At 38.3% G+C, this 25,094-nt stretch overlaps 1 protein-coding gene across 1 annotated transcript in view; it reads left to right on the top strand.

The window, feature by feature from the left end:
* Positions 1-328: 328 nt before the first annotated feature.
* LOC114354287 (ATP-binding cassette sub-family G member 8) overlaps positions 329-25,094 on the top strand; it is a 72,012-nt gene continuing 47,246 nt past the window's right edge. The window contains exon 1 of the mRNA XM_028306586.1: positions 329-596. The gene's annotated coding sequence lies outside the window, so the exon portion shown is untranslated. The remainder of the gene's footprint in view (positions 597-25,094) is intronic.

The following is a 25,094-nucleotide window of genomic DNA, read 5'->3' on the forward strand; positions in this document are numbered from 1 at the left end:
ATATAATTTAAGTTAAATTTGATGATTTAACTACGAGTATATTGACGTTTTTTATAGATAACTACTTTGAAAAAAGTAATCATTTTGTAAGAACTGCACCTTAACAACGAAAGCCTCATTTTTCCACATTTCCAACGCGCCGTTGCCAGATGTTCACCGTGAACCTTCCAAAGGCTATACGTATTCCGTCCTTATCTAACGCACGGCACACCATCATTCACTTTTGAGACGGCTGCACAACCAGTAGCTGATGGTGTCCGCACATTCCTCGGATTAGTCATCTCCGTCGCTCGTACCGTGTCACGAGTAGTGCGAAAGGGACAGGAGAACATGCGCAGTGTCACTGACTGCTCAGTCGGTGTCCGCACGGTCGCTGGACGTAAACTCGTATAGCGCGGCAGAGGAATAGCAGCACCATACTTGCTGAAAAACTCTGTATTAAAACGATTAAAAGCTACAAATTATGAACTGAAGCTACGTTAAGAAATTGAAAGTAACGTCTGATTTCGTGTTCAGTGTGGTTTTTATTTAAAGTGTTGTGTGATAGGTGATTTTGAGTGTGTGGCGTCAAGTCCCGTTGACCGGTTTTATTTCAAGTAAGTTGACACTGGGTCTGTTTGTTTAGATGTAAGAAGAGGTCACGAAGCGAAGAGGTCTGGATGCCACAGGTGTGGTGGAAGTGTGGTGGGCATAGAGTTATCAGAACGTGACTGGAGCGCTGATAATGGCATCACGATTTAAATTTTTTGTTCGTCTGCAACATTCTGGCTTTTACACACCCATATAAAATGTGTGAGTTCTACCCGTATGTTTAGTAATTAACCATTTTCTCTGGGAATATTATGAAAACGCGTTTCAGAGAAGTTAGGACGGATGACTTGTAGACAATGTAACATTCGATATCGATTCGAGATCGTATTGCTTCGCTATTTTATTAACATAGATGTATGGGAATATATCTAACGAACGTATATCACAGGGTCTAGGCAGAGGTACGTACCTACTAGTAATATTATTATGGTACCTAATTGAAAATTATTTTACATAAAAGGTCATCGCAAGTCACTTTTTCTCTTTGCGCTTTTTTTTTAGTAGTTAATAAGCTGTAAAAGACTGTAGCCAATAAGTTAGCCCATCAAGTTATAAACAAAAAGTAGAATTAAGTTTTGGATATTACAACGAGCCATCATTAGGTTTAACTACACACAATTTTGTATTAATAGTCAGATTTTCATAAAGTGAAAAATCTTAGAATTGCGAGAAATAAATACAAAAGGTTCTGTAAACACCGTAATATTGATCTCGAATCTCGAACCTAAACAAAATATTCCTTCAGTGATGACTTGTTTATTTTATAACATTGACATCACATACGTTGCATGTATTATTAAATTAATTATTTATTAATAATTAACAACCTTGACATGCACTGAATATTATGAATAAATTCTTATTCAAAAACGCGTTTATGAACGCACATTATGAAGGCTGTTCAGATTCCGTATTTTGTCTTAAACGCAAAGTTTTTGATGCTTAATCCAAGTCAAAATTCCTTGTTGCAAGGCTATAAATCTTCGCAAACTCGAATAATTATGGGCCCTAACCACGCACTAAGTTTTTTGCTGCCCATTCCTGCAGCTACAACAAAACCTATATCTTCGTTATGCCCCTTGGACGTGAATAAAAAGCTAAAACAATGCATTGGCCAGAGTTAACGAACTCCCCAACCGCATTTTGATGAGTCAATGTCTTAAGTTTATAGCTAACCCACGAGTTTGATTATGTAGCGTTTTTTAGCAAATCNGTAGCAAATCGCGGGGCATGGGGTGACTCACACCAGATTTGCAGTTGCACCATGATGTTTAAAGATCTTATTTAATGAGTATTGGGAGATCGGGTCTGTTGTACGAGTACAATAGGAATTGCATTATACTACTACTCAGATGTACTAACTACATTTTGAGGAAAGGTTTAAGTTTTCGACAGCAAAATACTCATTAAACCTCCTCTTTTTTGAAGTTGGTCAAGTAAAACATTTAAAAAAGTTAAGCATCGTTTAAGTCCTTTCGCTGCTCGTAGTTTTCTCCTAATAGTATTTAATGACGACATAAGTGAAATTTACTAAACATTAGCAATACTTAAGAACGCTTTGGAATACGTAAGTAGATCTACGTGATAAACATAACCACAGCATGACTTTTTTGTTAAGCAAACCCAGACAAACCAAACCACATACCTAATTGGTAAAACTGGATGGCAAAGGTAAATCCATTGAGTCATCCGCGTGGTATCACCAGTTTCTATCGGCGATGTTTTGATTAATTTGTAGCTAACGGATCTACTTAAGTCATTCGGGCAGGCAAGATTGAGAGCAGTGAGTAGGTATGTTTCTTGTATAATTTTGTTAAACAATTTTTATTTGCTAAATACCTAGAATAGTTGCTCTAGAAATCAAGCGAGGTTTAATTTCAGCACGGTGATGATAATTCTGATAAAGTGGAAGCTTGAAATACCGGCTTGGTGACAAACAGGCGACTTAAAGAAAGTTATGACGAGTATATTGCAGTGAGAGGACAAATTCTGCTAAGTAGCAGAATGAATTACGATATCCGCAATGAAAGTGCAACAAATGACATCTCGCAATATTTGGCGCCTTTAAATTGTTTCCGTATTTTCCAGAAATATAATTTTCCCGCACAATCGTTCGTTCGTGCGTGCGTTTCAGCCAAATGATGTCCACTGCTGGACAAAGGCCTCCTCCAATGTTTTCTACAATGCACGGTCTTGCGCTGCCCGCATCCAGGCTCTTCCCGCGACCTTCACCAGATCGCACAATATTATGAAGATAATCTTGACCTTGTAGTTAAACCTAGTTTATTGTGCCGATTAAAATTCAGTCATTTTGGATTTTTGGACCACAAGTCCGCACGGTCTGTTTGCGGCGTCGCGAACAAACTCATTAAAAACGTAATTAAATGTAGCGACCTGCGCACCGTGACTGAGTTTATAATAACTGCCTGGTACATTTTATTCAGTACCGTATACGAGTACAATTAAATTATACCTTTTAACCCACTTAGAAAGTGATGATAATTCCTAGTACCTGTATGTTAGTTAGGATACAAAAAATAGTACAGTGGTTCGTGAAAGTGAAAAGTTGACAACAAAAACAATTCCAATTGTAACAAAGACGTGTTACGAATCTATTGGCTACTTTGGGTGTCCCTAACTATTTGACGCTCACTGTATCTGATGTAAATAGGTCGCTGCTATGTAAATCACGGCTTCTAATCTTCTAATTTATGATCCTAGCCTCAACAGTGGATATAAATAAACAAATTAATCTAAAAATTTATAGCCCGTTTTCCTTAGAAGGTTACTTTCAAATATTTTGTCAGATTATATGATTAGTCATTCATGTTGGACTACTTTTCAGATAAAGAGCGTTCAATATGTTGAAATAATTTACAACATAGATCTAGATCGACTATCTACGTAGAAACGGAAGGATATGCCGACATTTAATAGGCACTTGCATACAAAAATTTATAACTTTACTCACGAGTACGCAACACTTCATATTTACAAATTAGTTGGTGGTTATTAAGGATTGCTAAACACAAGTTTTAATACTTTTAGCAAGAAATCGGTCTCAATATATCAGTCCTTATTAAGCAATTTATTTGTACTTTTTGTGTGTTACAGAAACGATAATGAAACGTTATTTAATTTATCCAGTTACATTAAATTATAAAGATATTTATATTATTTGTATGTAATAAGTATTATATGATCAGTAGGTACGTCCACTGATCGCTATCTGAAATTGTATATAAAAAATATTTAAGCTCTACCTCTTACGCAATATGCTTCCATAAGCTAAAAGCAACCATTAAATTACATCAACACTTTTTCGTTCAAACAAAATGATACCGCGTTGTAATGCAGCCGAATAACTTGTGAAAGTCAAAAGGAAAAGCATTCAGAGAGCCAGAGCGACTCTACATATAACTGTAAAACGACAATATACAACAATATCATATGGCCATATGCATATGAACCGTAGTGTTCCCACGTAACTGAATTATCATGAGTGGGCAATTTTTGATGCGTGTCTCGACCCGGGTTTCCTATTCTTCGGTTACACTTACGGTACACGGTAGTATTTCTTGATACAGAACGTTGAACTCTGCATGGTGTTGTGGAATGGCAATTTTCTACGTGAGATGATGGGGCCAAAGCGGAATGGTTTTGGGATGATGGCGCAAGTGCTTGTTGTCTCTATCTCTAAATTTATAAAGCATTGCTGCGACTTAATTGACAGTCTATGTATAAGTAACTTATTACAATAGGTGGATCTCAAGATATAATTTAGATATTGGAATACTTTATTTACTTTTACTCCTCCTGACTTTCTGAAGAGATTTTTGGAAGCATCCTTTCAAATTAAAAGGTGTTTGAGGAATCTTACACTATCACGAACGTAGCTTCGTAAACGCTACTCGTATGTTATGTGTGATTTTGACTTGAAAACTTGTAATTCAAGTCAAATTATGTTAGTGTACCTACCTACGTAAGATAATTTACTACGACACGTCCGCGCGATACATTAGTGTGCAGGACTGTTTATTTATCCGGTCACAAAAATATACGGAACGGTTACGAAGACCGGGTAATCGGAGCGGAGTAGGTACACGGAGTGGGCTGTCGACGGACGCGGTGAAAACGATGATGCGGTGGACTGTAGACTGTGGACTGTATACGGTGGCACTCCGGTAGACGGTGTCTCCAGTCGTTGCACACTGAAGTTCGGTGGGTGGATCGTTGACTCGTCTTTGTCGAAGGACGGCGTCGATACGGTGCAACGTATCCGAAGTCACGAAGCAATAACGGTGTCCGGTTTTGATGCTGAAGTCGTCACTATAATCACTATTCTTCTATCGCGGTGAGAAGTCTTCTTGTAGCTCTTCGGTCGGAGGAGGTTCACTCTTGATCTGCTCGGAGAACTGTCTTGAGTAGAACTGATGACGGATCGGTCCGGCGGCCGGTTTATATACCGCTCCAGCTCGCCTACTAACTAGAAAATCGACGGTTCGCCCGCTTTCTGGAAGACGCGAGTACTTGCTCTAACGCGCGGGACTCGTAAACAAAGTTTTAAGGCATCCGGATATGAGCCTTATTTCTTACGCGCTACGGTCGGTTATCGCGGGCGCGCGTGCTATTGCTGTCCTTTGCGCGCTCGCACTGTCTCTTTCTTTTCAAGTACTTGCCGCGCGCCGATGATTTATGACTTATCTATACCTATAGGCGCGTATATGTATTTGCCGCGGTTTCTTTTATATTTTTTAGGGTTCTGCGGGAAGAATTCGTAGTCGTCGTGAACATACTCCCGCCGTGCAGCGGCGCACTCGTGTCGTCGCTGCATCCAAATCGCTAACACGACGACTGACTACTGTTCTGTCACCCCCTTTTCTGTAGGTAGGATGACGAGCCTTTTCGTAGGTCTGCGCATGACACCTCCTTGTGTCATGATGTCTGCGGTGCGGACGATTCCGTCTCGTCCCGGATACGTAGCGATGACTTTCCCTCGGGGCCAAGTATTGCGAGGTAAGTTGCGGTCGACAACTAATAGTAAGTCGTCTACTTTCGAAGGAGCTCCCCGGACATGGGGCTCCCGCCGGTGTGTTGGGAGTCTTAATGGCTCCCGCCGGTTTCTATTTCGTGGAGTCTCCCGCCGATCTTGCGATGATCTTCGATTTGCGCCTGACGGTTTATTCAGGGCAATTTCTTCTTTGCACGTAGGCAAAACTGTTGCTTGTCTTTTTTTGGCAGGAGACGGTCGCTGCGGATATTTCTGTTTATTTTTCGATGTTTTCTCTTGCGGCAAACTTTCTGGGGGTCCTCGGAGAAATGGCGGTCTGGTGGACCATCTGTGCGAAGCGTTGAACTGTTTCGGTGTAGCGTCGTTTGCTACATACTGTGACGTAGGAACTTGTCGCCTTTGACTGAAGTTAGTCGTTTCTTCGTCTATCTCGTCGGCTCTGTAGACGTAGTGCACGTTTCTTCCTAAGTTTCTAGTTGAGGACCCGTGCAATACCCATCCCAATGGGGTCAGTGAGGCTACCGGCTGGTGTGTCGGTCCTCTTCGGAGTTGCCGGGCGACGAGAAGATGCCAATTATCTTGGCCTATTAACACTGTCGGCTTTCTTTCTTCGTACTGAAGGAAGTTCTGTATTCCTCGGAGATGGTGGCATCCTTTGAGGTCCAATTCTGACACCGCTTGTGGTGCCAGGTGAAGCCCTTTTACTGTTCTNTACATATTATTATCGCAAACCAGTCGAAAAACGGTCGAAAAGCCTTATTTTTTGTATGGAGTTATGACGGATTCGATTTTCGATTCGATCAAAAAGTGCAACTTGTCTAGGGGGGCTGATTCTGACTTTCTCAAGAGAAGCATCCTTTCAAATTAAAAGGTGTTTGAGGAATCTTACACTATCGCGGACGTAGCTTCGTAACCGCTACTCATATTTTGTGTGATTTTGACTTGAAAACTTGTAATTCAAGTCAAATTATGTTAGTGTACCTACCTACGTAAGATAATTTACTACGACACGTCCGCGCGATACATTAGTGTCTCAACAACGTTTCAGAAATATCCTTTCTACGTAAGTTATAATTAAATCTTTACCGATACTGCAAGTGATTGAGGTTGAAATATTGCAATTAAGATATTGCAGAAATAACTTAACAAGATATCAATAAATCGTTACTGTTTGCAGCTCTAACAGTTAGCGCTACCTCATTTTCTTGCAAAAGTGTAAAATACATTGTAATTTACGATTTGCGATGCACCTAACCTACGCAATCACTAGGTATTTCTTTTCTTGAGAAATATAATCCAAACACGATAGTACATTGTGCTAAAATAGTGTAGGTCTTGCGTACAGTCGTGCTAAATTGGCCGCGAACTAAATTCTTTCGATATTTATCGGGTTGGTTTGCGTGGCTGTTAAGTTGTGGTTGCGGGTTCGAATCCAGACAGTTCGGGCTGCTGATAATTTCGATTTTGATGAAAAAAGAGCCCGACCTCTAGATTTTATCTAGTGTATAATCCATACTATGAATTAACACCCGAGTACGAATCTTATCATCATCAACAGCCCTTTACAGTCCACTGCTGGACTATGAGCCTCCTCCACTATAGTTGAGGATTTTGCCATAATCCCCACGCTTGGCAGGCGGTTTGGAAATCGCAGTTTAGTTTAGTTTGTCAGAGAGTGCTGCTGCCCGTTCTCTGTTTGATGTGTAGTCCCCAAGTCGCCTCTTACGACACCCGCGGGAAGAGTAGGGGTTGGTGACAAATGTATTCTACTCTGTCGTTACCACACGGAGTACGAATCTATATCAAAGAAAATATTGAATCCGATCAATCCCATCTTTGAGTTCAATCGAGTTATATCGTTTCTTATTTAATGCATATTGGTTGCATGATCCTTTTAATTCAATCAGCAACTGCAATCTACAGTTTAGGTACAAATTAAAAACACTTGTTAAATATAATTTCTAGAAGCTGTCCAATTTGTCAGATCAAACTAATTGCAGCTTTACCACGCTACTCCCAGCTAATTATATTATTAACAAATTGCACTTCGTGTCGCAGGCGCAGCTAGTGTGCTGAGTGTGCATAATCGTACAGACGACAGCACATCACACTAAACACTGTGGCATCTTATGTAGACGTAATAGAGACGATTTTGCCATAAAAATCTACTAAGTCAGTGGTTAATTATGGCGCTCAATCAGCGTGAACGTTTTAATGAGTCATAATGTCTACTTCCATACAATGTGATAATTTTGAATATTCATAACTNGAGTGCCGCACCAGCGCACACGTGTTATTGAACTGCTCCTCCTCAAGAGGCACTCCGTCCAGGAGGATGCGACTTTTGGACATCCCTTTTTCGGGAAATGCTTTGCGCATACCCGCTAGCCGACGGGGACTTCCAGTGGGTTATGTAGGACTCTTCCCGCCAGGGCGGCTCAAAGACCATAAGGCGGGGACTACCTAATAAAACCCAACGGTGTCCAATGAAACTGAGCCAGTTCGGCTTCGAAGGGACGCTTTTGGACACTCTACTTCATATTGAAAGGGGTGTCAAAAAGATCTTAATCCAAACCTTAGTGAGTGAGAAGCTCAGCGTTTGCTGTACAGTCAGGCCCGGCAGCAGCTTAGTAGAGTGCCGCACCAGAGCACATGTGTTGTTGAACTGCTCCTCTTCAAGAGGCACTCCGTCCAGGAGTATGTGTCCTTTGGACACACTTTTTTTTGGGAAATGCTTTGCCCATACCCGCTGGCCGATGGGGATTTCCAGTGGTTTATGTGGAACTCTCCCTTCTAGGGCCACTAAACACCATAAGGCGGGGACTACCCAGTAAAACCCAACGGTGTCCAATGAAACTGAGCGACTTCGGCTTCGAAGGGACGCTTTTGGACACCCTACTTCATATTGAAAAGGGTGTTAAAGATCTTAATCCAAACCTTAGTGAGTGAGAAGCTCAGCGTTTGCTGTACAGTCAGGCCCGGCAGCAGCTTAGTAGAGTGCCGCACCAGCGCACACGTGTTGTTCAACTGCTCCTCTTCCAGAGGCACTCCGTCCAGGAGGATGCGACTTTTGTACAACCTTTTTTTGGGAAATGCTTTGCACATACTCGCTAGCCTATGGGAACTACCAATGGGTTATGTGGGACTCTCCCTGCCAGGGCCACTAAAGACCATAAGGCGGGGACTACCCAATAAAACCCAACGGTGTCCTATGAAACTGAGCCACTTCGGCTTCGAAGGGACGCCTTTGGATACCCTACTTTATATTGAAGAGGGTGTTAAAGAAAGTCTTCTTCAAACCTTAGTGAGTGAGAAGCTCAGCGTCTGCTGTACAGTCAGGCCCGGCAGCAGCTTAGTAGAGTGCCGCACCAGCGCACACGTGTTGTTGAACTGCTCCTCTAGACCTAGAGGCACTCCGTCCAGGAGGATGCGACTATTGGACATCCTTTTTTTGGGAAATGCTTTGCGCATACCCATTGGCCGATGGGGACTTCCAATGGTTTATGTGGGACTCTCCCTGCTAGGGCCACTAAATACCATAAGGTGGAGACTACCCAATAAAACCCAACGGTGTTCAATGAAACTGAGCCACTATACTTCGGCTTCAAGAGGACGCCTTTGGATACCCTACTTCATATTGAAGAGAGCGTTAATAAGAAAACTGTCTAATCCAAACCTTAGTGAGTGAGAAGCTCAACGTTTGCTGTACAGTCAGGCCCGGCAGCAGCTTAGTAGAGTGCCGCACCAGCGCACACGTGTTGTTGAACTGCTCCTCTTCAAGAGGCACTCCGTCCAGGAGCATGCGACTTTTGTACAACCTTTTTTTGGGAAATGCGCATACCCGCTGGCCGATGGGGACTTCCAGTGGGTTATATAGGACTCTTCCCGCCAGGGAGGCTCAAAGACCATAGGGCGGGGACTACCCAAGAAAACCCAACGGTGTTCAATGAAAGTAATGAAACTGAGCCACTTCGGCTTCGAAAGGACGCCTTTAGAGACCCTACTTTTGTATTGACGAGGGTGTTAAAGAGATCTTTATCCAAACCTTAGTGAGTGAGAAGCTCAGCATCTGCTGCACAGTCAGGCCCGGCAGCAGCTTAGTAGAGTGCCGCACCAGCGCACACGTGTTATTGAACTGCTCCTCTTCGAGAGGCACTCCGTCCAGGAGGATGCGACTTTTGTACAACCTTTTTTTGGGAAATGCTTTGCACATACTCGCTAGCCTATGGGAATTACCAGTGGGTTATGTAGGATTCTTCCCGCCAGGGCCACTAAAGACCATAAGGCGGGGACTACCCAAGAAAACCCAACGGTGTCCAATGAAACTGAGNGCCCCCAGATTCTACTCTGTCGTTACCACACGGAGTTTTAATCTATATCAAAGAAAATATTGAATCCGATCAATCCCATCTTTGAGTTAGTATCGTTTCTTATTTAATGCATATTAGTTGCATGATCCTTTTAATTCAATCAGCAACTGCAATCTACAGTTTAGGTACAAATTAAAAACTCTTGTTAAATATAATTTCTAGAAGCTGTCCAATTTGTCAGATTAAACTAATTGCTGCTTTACCACGCTACTCCCAGCTAATTATATTATTAACAAATTGCACTTCGTGTCGCAGGCGCAGCGAGTGTGCTGAGTGTGCATAATCGTACAGACGACAGCACATCACACTAAACACTGTGGCATCTTATGTAGACGTAATAGAGACGATTTTACCATAAAAATCTACTAAGTCAGTGGTTAATTATGGCGCTCAATCAGCGTGAACGTTTTAATGAGTCATAATGTCTACTTCCATACAATGTGATAATTTTGAATATTCATAACTAGATTTTTCCCGCGAATCCTTAGATTTTTCATGACATGAGACTACAAATCTTGTACTCGTAGTATTTGATATGCATGGTGTTTAGCCTATGTTCAGCAGTGGTCGTCCTATGGCTGAGATGATGATGATGAAACGTTGTTTTGGTTTCTCAAAACATTAAAAAGGCACAAATGGTGAATTGCAGTTCGTTCGTCCGTTTCAGCCAAATGACGTCCACTGCTGGGCAAAGAAATTTCACAATGGCCGGTAAGAATAACTAATTGTAATAGTATTTGCAGTAAGATCTTAATTATAAGTAGTAAATTAAAAGGAGAGCTGGCGCTACCAACACCATCTTTTTAAATATGGATATCTTCTCTATCGGCACGTCAGGGAGTCACCGGCAACATTTAAGCACCATGGTGAACTACTGGTGGAAACTAGCTACTCCATGGTGCATCGATAGGCGTGAAGGCGACACAGCCATGGCCCATGGTGGACTTGCGCAATGCATTGTGCGCCGGAATTTATTATTTCGCGCTTCGAGGCCGCATGCGCGATAAATTTCGTTTCGCGACTATCAATGGCCAGTTTCCTGCTGTAATAAAATAAGGTTTTAACTAATGCACCTACACAGAATGGCGCGATGGAACAATGTTACTGTATTAATTTGGAATTCCTATAAATAATGGTACATAAATTTTAGTTCTGTGGTTCAAGAGTAGAATAGAGCCACTCTTCCCGTAAGATGTCATACCTAAAAGATGACTAAGGGAGAAAAACGCGAACATTGCCCTCTGAAGGGGCTTCGCGATCGCGGACACAGATATTATAATTGTTGAAGATTCCTCGCGAGCGCATCTCGAAGGTGAGGTCACGGTGTTATGACGTCATTTGCCACTGACATAGTTAAATCATTATTAACTATTATAGTTAAATAGAAACTGGTTTCTTTTATTGCAATTTTTCCCTTATTGCATTTTTTCACGATGATGTTTAACAATTACAAATTAATTATATTTTTAAACTACTTTTAACATAAAATTAATTAAATGAGTCATCTAAACATTGCTGCATTGGTTCTTCCAAATTCCAATTTAGGACGGAAGCAGGGAATCCACTAGGGCGTAATAGCGTACGTTACATTATACGACCAGTAATTCGATAAACGAACGCTTTGTTACAACGGAAAACGTTTTCTGGTCTATTGGCCAATCATAAAGATTATGTAAACGATACCATTCCGAATATGAATTTGAAATCATTGGAAAAACGGTTGGTGAGAGAACTTACAATGTGCGTGTGTTTTCAAATGGGATGGAACGGGACCATGGGACGGGATATGCATCGGTGTTCTTATTAGAACGAATAAGTTCATGGTTATTTGTCAAAAGATGAAAATGAGAAAATTAAGAAACAATACAAGCATTTGCAGTTGAGTATATTTATTTATTACTATCTCTCACTTCCTCAAAATCGCTCCAATATTTTATCGCGAATCGCATAAATCTAAATGCGATTGAATTTTCAAGTAATTAATCCATCTTTAGACACGTATAGTTTCATTAAAAAGTTAGATAGTAGTTAATTTGCGTGATTCTCTTTGTAACGACACAATGGGAAAAGAAACAGTAAACCATTCCCAGAAGAACAACGTCAAAAATATTTGTGTAACGTAGAATTGAGTACCTAGGTACTTCCAGCAGGGTAGATTTCATGATAATTAGTGTGCTATTTAGCTTAGTTAAAAAAACAGCCGATTGTTTTAGTCATACCAGAATCTCAAGTCGATTGATCACGGTGAGTAAGGGGGATAAAAATACTTAAACTAATACCGCCGTAATACTACCTCTATTACCCTAATATCCACTGTGGTTCGAGGAATTTTAGGCCTGCTGGAAATTCAATTAAAAGTTGGTTGAATAGCTCAATAATTATTATGTGTAGGTATTGTTCGTATTTTCCACATAGAATAAGAATCATCTACGACAAAACTGTATCTATACTTATAATAAATCTGTAGAGAGGTCAATTCTGTACATGAAATATATTTTCAAAATAACTATCAGGGGGTGATTAGTGATCGATACTGATGCCAAAAATGCAATCAGTAAAATTTTTGTCTGTCTGTCTGTCTGTCTGTCTGTCTGTCTGTCTGTCTGTCTGTATGTTCCTTNCGGTGTTAATTTGGAATTCCTTTAAAATAAAGGTACCTACATAACTTCTAGCTGTGTGGTACACGAGTAGAATAGAACCACTCTTCCCGTAAGATGTCATACCTAAAAGATGACTAAGGGAGAAAAACGCGAACATTGCCCTCTGATCCGCCTGATCGCGTGAGAAGTGCAGGTTTAATCCTCTAGCGCCGTGTTTTTCAACCTTTTTCATGACACGAACCCCCTAGTATGAAAAAATATTTGGCGACCCCCCGACCATTCGCTTTTTTTCCATGCATTAAAAAGTTACAAAAATGTTTGTAGGGACCGAATAGGTACTTCAATCCATACAACATTTTAATGCATTTGCACAATTAGATAAATCTGCCTTTATAATTAACTAGCTGACCCGGCGAACTTTGTTCCGCCTTAATGGCAATAAATAAGCAGAATTTTTTTTTAAATTCGAACGGGATAAAAAGTATTCTATGTCCTTCTCCTGGCTCTAAACTACCTCCCTGACAATTTTCAGCTAAATAGGTTCAGCCGTTCTTGAGTTATAAGATGATTTTTTACTGATGTAGTTTTTCCGACCTCTCGCGACCCCCCACGAGCCACAGGTTGAAAACCACTGCTCTACTGCATCTGGTAAAATAGAGAGGGTCTTTTCCTTCTGAAGTGGAAACTCAATAATTATGACCTGATGATGAACTGATGAACTTGTGGAAACGAAACCCTTATGAAATCACTAGCGTATTTACAAACATACATTCAGTTTTTGTCAGATCTTTTATTAGTATGTTACATAGGTAGTGTGACACAGATATTTTAATTGCTGAAGATACCGCGAGCGCATCTCGAAGGTGAGGTCACGGTGTTATGACGTCATTTGCCACTGACATAGTTTAATCGTTATTAGCTATTATAGTTAAATAAAAACTGGTTTCTTTTATTGCAATTTTTACCTTATTTTATTGCATTTTTTTACGATGATGTTTAACAATTACAAATTAATTATATTTTTAAACTAAGTAATTAAATGAGTCATCTAAACATTGGTCCTTCCAAATTCGAATCTAAAACGGAAGCAGGGAATCCACTAGGGCGTAATAGCGTACGTTACATTATACGACCAGTAATTCGATAAACGAACGCTTTGTTACAACGGAAAACGTTTTCTGGTCTATTGGCCAATCATAAAGATTATGTAAACGATACCATTCCGAATATGAATTTGAAATCATTGGAAAAACGGTTGGTGAGAGAACTTACAATGTGCGTGTGTTTTCAAATGGGATGGAACGGGACCATGAGACGGGATATGCATCGGTTTTCTTATTAGAACGAATAAGTTCATGGTTATTTGTCAAAAGATGAAAAAATTAAGAAACAATACAAGCATTTGCAGTTGAGTATATTTATTTATTACTATCTCTCACTTCCTCAAAATCGCTCCAATATTTTATATAGAATCGCATAAATCTAAATGCGATTGAATTTTCAAGTAAGAAATCAGTCTTACAGACACGTACAGTTTCATTAAAAAGTTAGGTAGTGGTTAATTTGCGTGATTCTCTTTGTAACGACACAATGGGAAAAGAAACAGTAAACCATTCCCTGAAGAACAACGTCAAAAATATTTGTGTAACGTAGAATTGAGTAGGTACTTCCAGCAGGGTAGATTTCATGATAATTAGTGTGCTATTTAGCTTAGTTAAAAAAACAGCCGATTGTTTTAGTCATACCAGAATCTCAAGTCGATTGATCACGGTGAGTAAGGGGGATAAAAATACTTAAACTAATACCGCCGTAATACTACTACTACTACTTACCCTAATATCCACTGTGGTTCGAGGAACTTAAGGCCTGCTAGAAATTCAATTAATAGTTGGTTGAATAGCTCAATAATTATTATGTGTGTAGGTATTATTCGTATTTTGCACATAGAATGAGAATCACCTACGACAAAACTGTAGTAATGCCAAAATAAGAAAAACATTTTGTAGAATCTACTGTCTCTATCTTTACTGTGGCTAGAACGAGCGCCATGGCCCACTTTACTATTCTTCTAAACGTTACTCAAGTGATTAAAAAGCAAACGGAACATTAATTACTTTTGTTTTATTGCAAACTACGCAAAATATAACCGAGATAAATCAAATGAAGTAAGTTATGAAATTATTGTTTGTTTTATGCACGTTTTATTATCTAACGATTGTTATTTACAAATACTAAAGTGGTTAAGCGATTGTACTAATAGCAATACCAGTATTCAAGTAGGTAGGTTTGTTTTTCTCTCTTATTATACCTCTATCCAGTTCAAACAACAACCTCTCGTAACAGAGTTTTCCTTGAGATAAGTATGCTAATTCGCGACAATTGAAATAAAACCAATTACCTAACATTGAGTTGGAATGTCTACGCCCATAATCATGAATAACTTGGATGAGTTTGATTGCAAAGTAATCAAAATAATCCTACACTGAGCGCGTTCCTTCCTCATTTCTTGTTCTATAATATTATCCTGTCCTCTTCATAGATTGTCTGGAATAGATCGCTCTATAGCGATAAGACCGTCTAAATTGTACTGTCCCCGCGTATTTCTTACTTTCTTGTTTTGTGTGTGGTGTACAATAAAGTTAAAGATAAAGTTTCAATAAAGTGTTTTTATTACTTACAGGGCCGATAATTATGTACCATCCCTAGGCTGCATCTCACATAACACCAGGTGCGATTGCCTTGTTATGCATAAAAATATTAATATCATACAGAATTACCAAAGTCTATTGGCATGGTCTATAAGATTTACTACAGCCGATATTTAACAGTAAGGACGTTAGCAGTTAGCAAGAAGATTGAATGCCGCCATTTCTCACCGACCACAAGGTCCGGCCGAAACTCTTTCTCAGCCCAACAATAGCATATAAACCGGTTAAGTAACTTGATATCATTTATAAACGTTCTTGTACTGTTATAAGATATTTGTATGATAATACATCTTGACTGCTTAAAATTCCTCAGTTAAATTCTTAAGAAATAAATTCCGACTCAAAGCGTTATGTTTTAGACAGAGATTTTGTAAAGAGAATGTAGGTAGGTACCTACTATGTTGTTTATACAAACAATTTAATTCCGCGTAGACTCTCTCTCTCTTCATTCTTCTTCATAAGCATCAAAGGGGAGGGCAAGGGATCTAATTTCACAGCAGGCTAAGCATGCATGACCCGCACTTGGCCTAATTTTACGCAAAAGCATAAATCAGCTGAGCGCATGTCGTAACACAGGGTAGTATTAGTTTCCTCTGCACTGCATCATGCAATATTGTCCTTATGTTCAAAGTCTTAAGGGTCAGGGAATCGTCTGTTATTGTCAGTTGGAAGACGTACCTAAATAATGAACTAGTTGATCTAATGCTCTAAGCAATAGAGTTCAAAATTAATCCAAAACTAGCTGTTTCGTGATCGTGCGCAAGAGTCGCGCTGGGTCGGAACGGAGTCCATTGTCTCTGGTGTTATCAGAAGCGATCCTCACGGATTACTGTCGATGGTACACAGTACTATGCGTGCTTTACATTTTACACTGAGATTACATTATTGTGTGATGTAAATATGTTTACAACTTGGTGAGATTAGCTGTGACAGGTTTTTAGTGGCGTGAGACGGTAGTTGGATCATTTGGAGTTATAATAGTGCGCTAAGCTGAATGCAACCACTAGCTCCAATTGCAAGTCTTGTGCATTCATAATACCTAGCACTTCCAAACACAAACAAGAGCAGGTTCAGCCTGAGTTTTACAGAAAGGTATACACAAAGAATTGTATCCATATTGTATTGTTTAGAATACAGATGTAGAGTTAGAAGATCACTAGGATATTATTAGCTGAACTGTAATCAGACTATCATAAAAATATTTCTAGAAAATACCTTCTTGAAAATACCTCTCCAAATGCACTAAATGTCTTGAAAGACCTACCTACATAATATGAAAACTCATAAAAAACTCAAAAACTCATTTATTTTTGCAAATAGGCTTTTAAAAAGCACTTTTACACGTCCCAATAGTAACCCTACCACTGCTTCGGGACAATAAATGGGCCAGTGCTGCAAGAAGCAGCGCAAGAAACTCAGTCACTGATCTATGTAAATATCTTCATGTGGTGTGGCATAGTATTCATACAAACCTGATGCTTTAGTTCTGAGAATGGACGTGTTAGTCTAGTATTTCTTGTTTAATATGGAGACAGTGCCATAGGCAGTTAGGCAGTCCACTTAGCAGACACGTGCGAGTTTTACATTTACTTGTTAAATCTTTGCAAATGACTAGAATAGCCTTTCACAATTTTACTACTTTCTTTGTATTCTACAAATCTCTACAATCATTCTGTTTCTCTATGACTTGATTTAATATCAGACTGCGTGAATTGTTATAATAGTAGGGAATTTAGTGCAATNTGCGCCTGCGCTGCATCATGCAATATTGTCCGTATGTTTAAAGCCATAAGGGTCAGGGATCACCCATTTTTGTCAGTTGGAAGAGGTACCTAAATAATGAACTAGTTGATCTAATGCACTAAGCAATAGAGTTCAAAATTAATCCAAAACTAGCTGTTTCGTGATCGTGCGCAAGAGTCGCGCTGGGTCGGAACGGAGGCCATTGTCTCTGGTGTTATCAAAAGCGATCCTCACGGATTACTGTCGATGGTACTCAGTACTATGCGTGCTTTACGGTTTACACTGAGATTACATTCTTGTGTGATGTAAATATGTTAACAAGTTTGTTAGATTAGCTGTGTAAGGTTTTTATTTTGCAGTTATAGTAGTGCGCATAACGATGCAAACCACTAGCTCCAAATGTAAGTGCATTTCAAATACTTAGTTCTTCCAAAAACAAACAAGAAGAAATTCAGCCTGAGATTAACAGAAAGGTATCTATAATTGTATTGTTCAGACAAAATACAGATGTAGAGTTAGAAGATCACTAGGATATTATCAGCGGATCTGTGATCAGCCTATCATAAAAATATTCCTAGATTAGACCTTTGAAAATAACCTCTCCAAATGCACTAAATGTCTGAAAGTTCTTGAAAGACCTACATAATATGTAAATGTCTTCATGTATCATCGTATTCATACAAACCTGATGCTTTAGTTCTGAGAATGGACGTGTTAGTCCAGTATTTCTTGTTTAATATGGAGACAGTGCCATAGGCAGTCCACTTAGCAGACACGTGCGAGTTTTACATTTACTTGTTAAGTCTTTGCAAATGACTAGAATATAGCCTTTCACAATTTTACTACTTTCTTTGTACTCTACAAATCTCTACAATCATTCTGTTTCTCTATGACTTTAACTTATATCAGATTGCATGAAAACAAATATTTATATGTTCTAAACTACAATATGCTTTGATATAAATGTTAAGATTTCTTTGATAGTCTCTAATAATAAACATTATTAAAATAGGTATACTTAGGTTTCATTTAATTGAAATCTCTAACTTTAACAATTGTATTTCTTGTTTAAATGAGTACTAATTAAATGATGCCATTGAAATAATGAAATCCAGCTATTTACCGCGCTTTAGCAATTTTACTTGGCTATGCAAAATTCATTACCGTGATTCGGTAAGTTTCGCTGTTTGCCGTGAAATTATACAATGCAGTTTTTAGGTCACGTAATTTGATCACTTAATAACTGTACTTTATCAGGTCGAGATCTAAACTTCTCGAAAATACAAAGAATTTGTTGAATGAATCGAATTTAGTATAGCTTCGTAATAACTTAAAATTGTATCGAAAAGTAACTGTTCATATTTTTTTAATTTTAGCCCAATTATGGCACAGAATGCCAAAACAAATTGCCAAATAAGACTGCTTGAGAGAGATAAATATACTCGTATCACCAATAATGTTAAATAAATACCTAGGTTGGTAATAATGGCAAGACCTTTTGTCTTGACTGTCTTGACCGCTTTCGATCAAATTTAATGCGTGTTATTGTCAATATTTAAATAATATTTTTACGTCAACCCAACAGAAAACATACAAAAATGGTTCTGAAATATACAGAGTGGGCAAAAAATTTTTTACATTATTCGTGCGGGTGATGGAAACTGCATAATTTCATGAATCTTTAGTCACAATGGAGCGCCATTTCGGCCCACCCTGCATACTACAAACTAATAAAAATCTCATCGCAAAGAGCACACAGCTCCGTTACTGATCTAGCTCGCGATTATTCGGTGTGGAAATCGAATCGAACGCGAGATAACGCGGATGGCTCTATCGGGGCCGGCTCAGTGGCAATCTGTACGTGCATCTGATGGTTAAGATGCTGTATTGTATTGTTCTATTCGGTTTTCCTGTGTTTCGAAATCCGTGTGCAATGTTTTTGAACTTTTTCCACATTGTGGTTCTGCATAAAATAACTGCAAGGGCATTTTTGTTGATTTACGTTCTGAAAATTAGTTAAAAGTTATTCGGTGTAATAAATAAAATAAATGTAAGTAACTGCACCTAATAAAAATAAAAGACGGTATACATTAGAACACAACAACATCGGGCAGGAACATCCTTCATATACGGTGTAGTTTTGTTATTTAAATTTTTATTTTTATTTTTAATTTATTTAGTGTAATTGTAATCTATTTATTTAGTGTATTTGTAATGTCTAAATGTTTGTTCGCATTTGACAACCCTCAAAAGATTATTAACTTGAGCAAACAATAGCTTTAGTTATGGCTTATCGACTGATCCACTTCGAATGTAGAGCGCCATTGTAAAGTTTAGATACTGCAACAATAATGCCTGAACGACCGACTAACGTCAATACGGTGTTTAAATCAATCAAAATCTTAGATTGGGCTGGAATTGTTTTGTGTGGAGACTGTAGGAGATCTTGACGATGTAATAATCGTTATAGATTCGACTTTTAAACGTATGCTACATCCATTAAATATTGATTGTGAATAAATAATAAAACATTGAGAATTGAATGAGCTTTTTCCTCCGTGGTTGAGGATTCCAGGTGAAGCTCGCTTCCGCCTGATCGTCACTTACTATCAGATGAGATACATACAGGACAAGAGCTTCCTCGTTGTGGATAAAAAAATCGGAACCTTTTGTTTTGGCATTTAAAAAGCACCGACTTAAGCTTTGTGTCAAAGTCCAGCGATCGACAGGGATCTTCAAAGTCAAACTAGCGTTCCCCGAATCTAGAATCGGTAGTCAGATGCCGACATCAAAGATAATAAGGAAAGTTTTGATGTCAAAAGTTATGTTTATCACGCCGATGGCGTCTTAAATATTTTAAGGTCACTGCACCGACTTGTCCGATATGGCCCAATGACCTTTAGTGACCTTTCCTACCAAAATATGTTGACATTGCCTCTTCGAATCCGATGAGAATCTTAATGATGCGCTCGCACATGTTTTAAATAAAATGCTTCTTAATCACTACATTAATTAGTGTCGTGTTTCTGAATCATTCTCTATTTAATGGTGTTTATAAATAAATAGGAACTTTCTTCCAACTCGTTATTATGAACCTAATGAAATGATTTTATAAAAAAAATATACCTACATATAGTACTTCATCAAAGAAAAAGGATGGAATCCTTATACTAAATGACTGATAGCTGGTGCTAAAAGTATAGAAAATAATTTTCTTTTTATATTTGAACTTCGGTCCCGATCGGGAAAAGTTGTTGCATTTGAGCAGTAAAATCAATTATTTTTGTTTGATCAAGTAACGCAATGTTGACGATGAAGATGAAGTCGAAGATTTTCAATTGTCGTTGAATAAATTGCATAGATAGGAAGCATAAAATATTGATGAACGCTATGCTTGCCATTGCTTGCTTGGTAAAAAGTATACAGGTCAAATTTCCGATCACAATAAACAAAAAGTCCATGTTGTGTTCGTGATAATCACACGTTCGCATGTTTCAATTATAATAATTGTTGTATATTATTATCGGCTTGCGTGTACGCACAGAGAAAGTAAACGTTTATCGGTGGAACAACTATTTTAATGCCATTGTTAAAACTAATTTGTTGGGCCCAGAAAGCTAAGTGGAGCTGTCACAGAAAATCTAAAGAAAAGACTTCACGCATCACGCATACTGTGAAATCCAAACAAATGACTGTATTTTAAATGAAAAGTATAATCAATCACACCATTGATACCTATGGCTTGAGAAATACTTACAAACTTTTGTCCTCCTCAATTACTCGTACTGTGATTTTTGGAGCCATTGGTCAAAGTAAAAAGAATTCAACCATTTCCATTCAAATAACGAACTAAGCTCTAAAAACTGAAAAACTGTTTACTTGATCCGGTTAAATTGTTTTATAGGCTAAGATTGACCCATTTAAAAACTTGAAATCTTGAAATCAGAATAATTTAGCTACGTAAGACTCATAAAAACCGGTAATATCAATAAATAGTTCCACTACAACTAATACATAACTGGTATATAAAACCAATAAAAATAAGGTACCTACTCGTGTTAAAAAGTAACGTAATTGCTATAATAATACAAATCAAATACCCACCTTTAAAGTTTTAGGAAGTTCGAACTCTACATTACCAAATGTCAAGGCAAGCCTATGCCTCCGTAACAAAATTGTAGTGCTCTACCATTCACGCGAAACTGAAAAACTATTTGATTGCTCGCAAATAATCGCCGAATCGTGAGACTGGTATTAATTTATTTCATTAATCGAGTAAATTGTTGGTAGTCATGATTTAGACTATTTCCGATTGACCTTTGCTTTGCTTTACTGTTTAGGTTGGCCATAAGTTACGTACATAGTAATAAGACTCTCTGGCCTAGATTTATCAGTGTTCTGTAGCTTTTAGTATGGAATACTATAGTTCGTGCCTAATCGTAGACGTTAAAAATTATGCACAAAAATTACTAATAAACTATGTAGATTATTATAGACTAGAGCAAGGTCTTTAGATGGCCTAATAGTGCATATTCGATTAATGTAAGTGTTTTGGGAATGTCTCTCCTAAGTTAGGGATGCCCCGCAGCGGCTTTGTTTTCCCCAAGCTGTATAGCACTGGCACAAAATAAATACTCAACTAGCAGACAAAAGAAGCTACACAAAAAGTTTTGTTACTTTTTGAGTGTTTGTAAAATGCTGATCACGTTCGGTTCCGTGATTTCTCTTTAGCATTCGTATTCCATTTAATTGGCATCTCGATCGGTGCGCTTTCTTCGTATCAAGGTTAGGTTGCTCTCACCTGTGTCGTGCCTGATGATCCGGAGACTTTCGAACTTTGCGAGGCTGTATGTCAGTATGTCTTTGCTTTATTTGTTTTAAAATTAGATCAAATTGAAGTCACTGTACATAGGTTTTTTAAGGTGTATTGTTTTCGGTTTTTGGTAGGACCAGTACTTACGTATTTTTCTACTTCTTTTAATACCTTATATACTACCAACTTCATTGTACCTCACGCTCGTATTCACAAACGATGCTTACTTAAGTGAATCAGCAAATCGAAAGCACAGCGTTGGAGCTCTGTGATATTTGGCTCGTGTGTCCACGCGCACTGGGATACCTCATAGTATGTTTGTGAATACAGGCGTCAATACCTTTCTTTCATTTCTCTCTGGCTCACAATTTACTAATGTTTGACTAGCAACTACATTTCTTACATTATTCTTATTCTGCTCACAAGTAGAAAACTTTTGAGATATGTATACCAAATACAGCTTTGGAAACATAACAAGCCATTTCAGCTGATTCACTGCAACAAAATTGCATTAGGTTACAAATAATGGTTATTTCATGCAAGCGAGCGGTTCCCGTAAACCGGAGCACAGTTACCCGTACTGTTAGAACGGTCAGATTGGTACGGTCAGCCACGTAACGTGATTAACACCTCGCCCTAATCGACTCGAAATGAGACCGAGTGATTTATCGATTATTTATCGATACTACCGAGACGTTATCATTACGGTGAATCACATTGGTTATGGGAGTTGCTATTAGTAAAAAAAAGCTGGTGATACCAATTTAAGAAGAAAAAAAATTGGGACTATAATTTTACTATAAAAACTAAGAAATGCAACTTCGTTGATCTCCCGTTAATCCCTAATAACCGTGGTCAGTCAAGCGACTTTAACATAATCTTTCTCACAAAAAAGTATCTAAAATTACTTTTTCTGACGCCTTTTCCATAATAGACCATATTTTACGTGCCTAACTGTACGATGAGCTCGAATGGCCGCTGGACATGTAACTGTCGCGACCGTTCGCACAATTGTGGGGTATTTTACCCAATTGTAGGGTAATGTTTAAGTGGAAGCTAATTCTAAGTCTGCAAGGCGTTCGTCACGGCTTGGTTCCTGGCTATACGCTTCGGAGAAGCGTAATGAATACTTAGTATCTACCTTCCTCTATTTAATTAAAACAGTTGACATTGGCAATGACACTGATTTTAGAAAATATTCCCACAAAATAAACAAGCTTAGAGTCACTAACATAATTTTGATAATACTTACCTATAATAAATAAGACAACAACACTGACTCAAGAAAACGCAGTCCACCGACTTCTAGTTGGCCGATACTTGGGTCGGGCTGTTGATCAGCATAGAGATGTATAAAAGTGCGCACATTACACCGATTTGGTATCGGCCGATTGTTCATACAAATTAGAATCGGGCCCAATTATCAGCCAACTTAAAGTCGGTGGACTGCGCCTAGGCTAGATGAAAACCCTCTTATAAAACTAGCTCTTTCTTTTGGTTTGCTTTCTGGTCAAATGTGGCGTCGACTTAGCTCTATGATTAGCGCAATTCAAAGACTGTAATATCATGATTGGACCATCTGTCAAAAGAAGAACAAACACCATACATTGTTAGCAGTGTTAGGTACCGTTAGGAGGATTATCATGTATATGTAGAGACAGTGGTAAAGACATTAAAACACTTCAGAGCTATTACTAAAGTAATTGGACATTCGTGCCACAACAAGCCTATATTTCAATGATTGATGCGTGCACGCTACATTTCACGCTAAATAATAATGTAAAGTAATGAACACAGATTTATAGCTTTATAAGTTGTTTCAGCGCTCTACTTAATTTTATTTATAGACGTAGTTTTCGTGATAGAGTAACTGGATTTGTTTATTTATTTAGGGCAATTGAGGTCGATCTTTCAACAATGATCTCTTTTCCTAAATGGATACGTTTCTAAAAATTTCAGGTATTTTGTGCTTTTTTATTTTCCTTTCACTAGGTACTAGACTGAAATGGTTAATTACTTTCAAGAACTTTTTCATTTGCTGCATTTTTCCATTGCAATCAACTACATATATAAAAGTTCTAGTTAATAAAATTAATGACAGCTGTGAAATGAGAGAATAATCAAATTATCGTCTTATTTGTAATCACAATACTTGGTAAGTTATTGCATGTCTCGTGATATTAACTAGTTAACTGCCCCCAAATTAATATAACAACACTTAGCGAATCACGGCAGGGAAGTAGTTAAAACAGTCTTAATGATATTAACAAAAGACATTTGTTTATTGGCTGCGATATAACAAATGAACAGCCCCGAAGACAGTTGTCATTTGTTTTTCCTCAAACACGGCAACTCGACTCGGCCTTCCTCAGATGGAGTAACCACAGGCTAATTCGTGAACAGCGTGCCTAATCGCTCGTGTAAACAACCTTTACGGTCGGTTGATGAGCTGACCGAGGGTCAAACGGCGAAAAAAGTCGAATTTCAAATGTCATCCAACTTAGGAAATTTTTAAGTTTTTAGAACCGATTAGTTGCTCCCAATTTCACAGATGAGTACGTTTTACTTAGTTTAGGCCATATTGTAACAAATTGAAAGAAATAAAATATCTCATTGATTTTAAATAAGTAGTTTTAATCACTCTAGGAACTTAAAACAATGTACTATTAGTATGTAGTTACAATCTCTATTTTAAAGGCATTGGTAAAGAGAAGAAAGGCAATCAACATCGAGTAATACTTATTCCTAACGTCAGCCGTGTTATTGTTTCAAGAAAGAGACATTTCAATTGTTTGCCTTTTTCAAACGCTAAAGTGGCACAAACATTCAGGGTTAACCGCCTCATCAGTGCCTTTCTTCGTTAATTAGCCAGATTTATGACTAACGGGTCACTAGATAAAATATAGCTCTAAATTGGAGTAAAAGCCTCTGGACAATGGCTATATCATTGTTGCGCTAATGTTTAGAATGTAACGGGGATCTTTAACTATTTCATATTTTGAGGCGAATTCTTTTATTTAATTAAGCATTATAAACCGCGGAGACACGCTGAAAATAACAATATTTCTTTTTTTGTGTGCTAAAATATTTTCAGTCTTACTTGTCACTACATTGAAATTTCTTTGGTCGTTCTTCTTTCCTTTAATTAATATTTATTTCACTTTATACGGTCAATAGTGTTATTAAGCCTTTAAACAGCAAAACTATTTCGAATGCAAAAGATAACGGTCAGCCTTGACTACGTAGGTGTAAACGAAT

Source organism: Ostrinia furnacalis, unplaced genomic scaffold (genome assembly GCF_004193835.3).
Source record: "Ostrinia furnacalis isolate ACB-3 unplaced genomic scaffold, ASM419383v2 OfSCF2036, whole genome shotgun sequence".
In the NCBI taxonomy this organism is placed as follows: domain Eukaryota; kingdom Metazoa; phylum Arthropoda; class Insecta; order Lepidoptera; family Crambidae; genus Ostrinia; species Ostrinia furnacalis.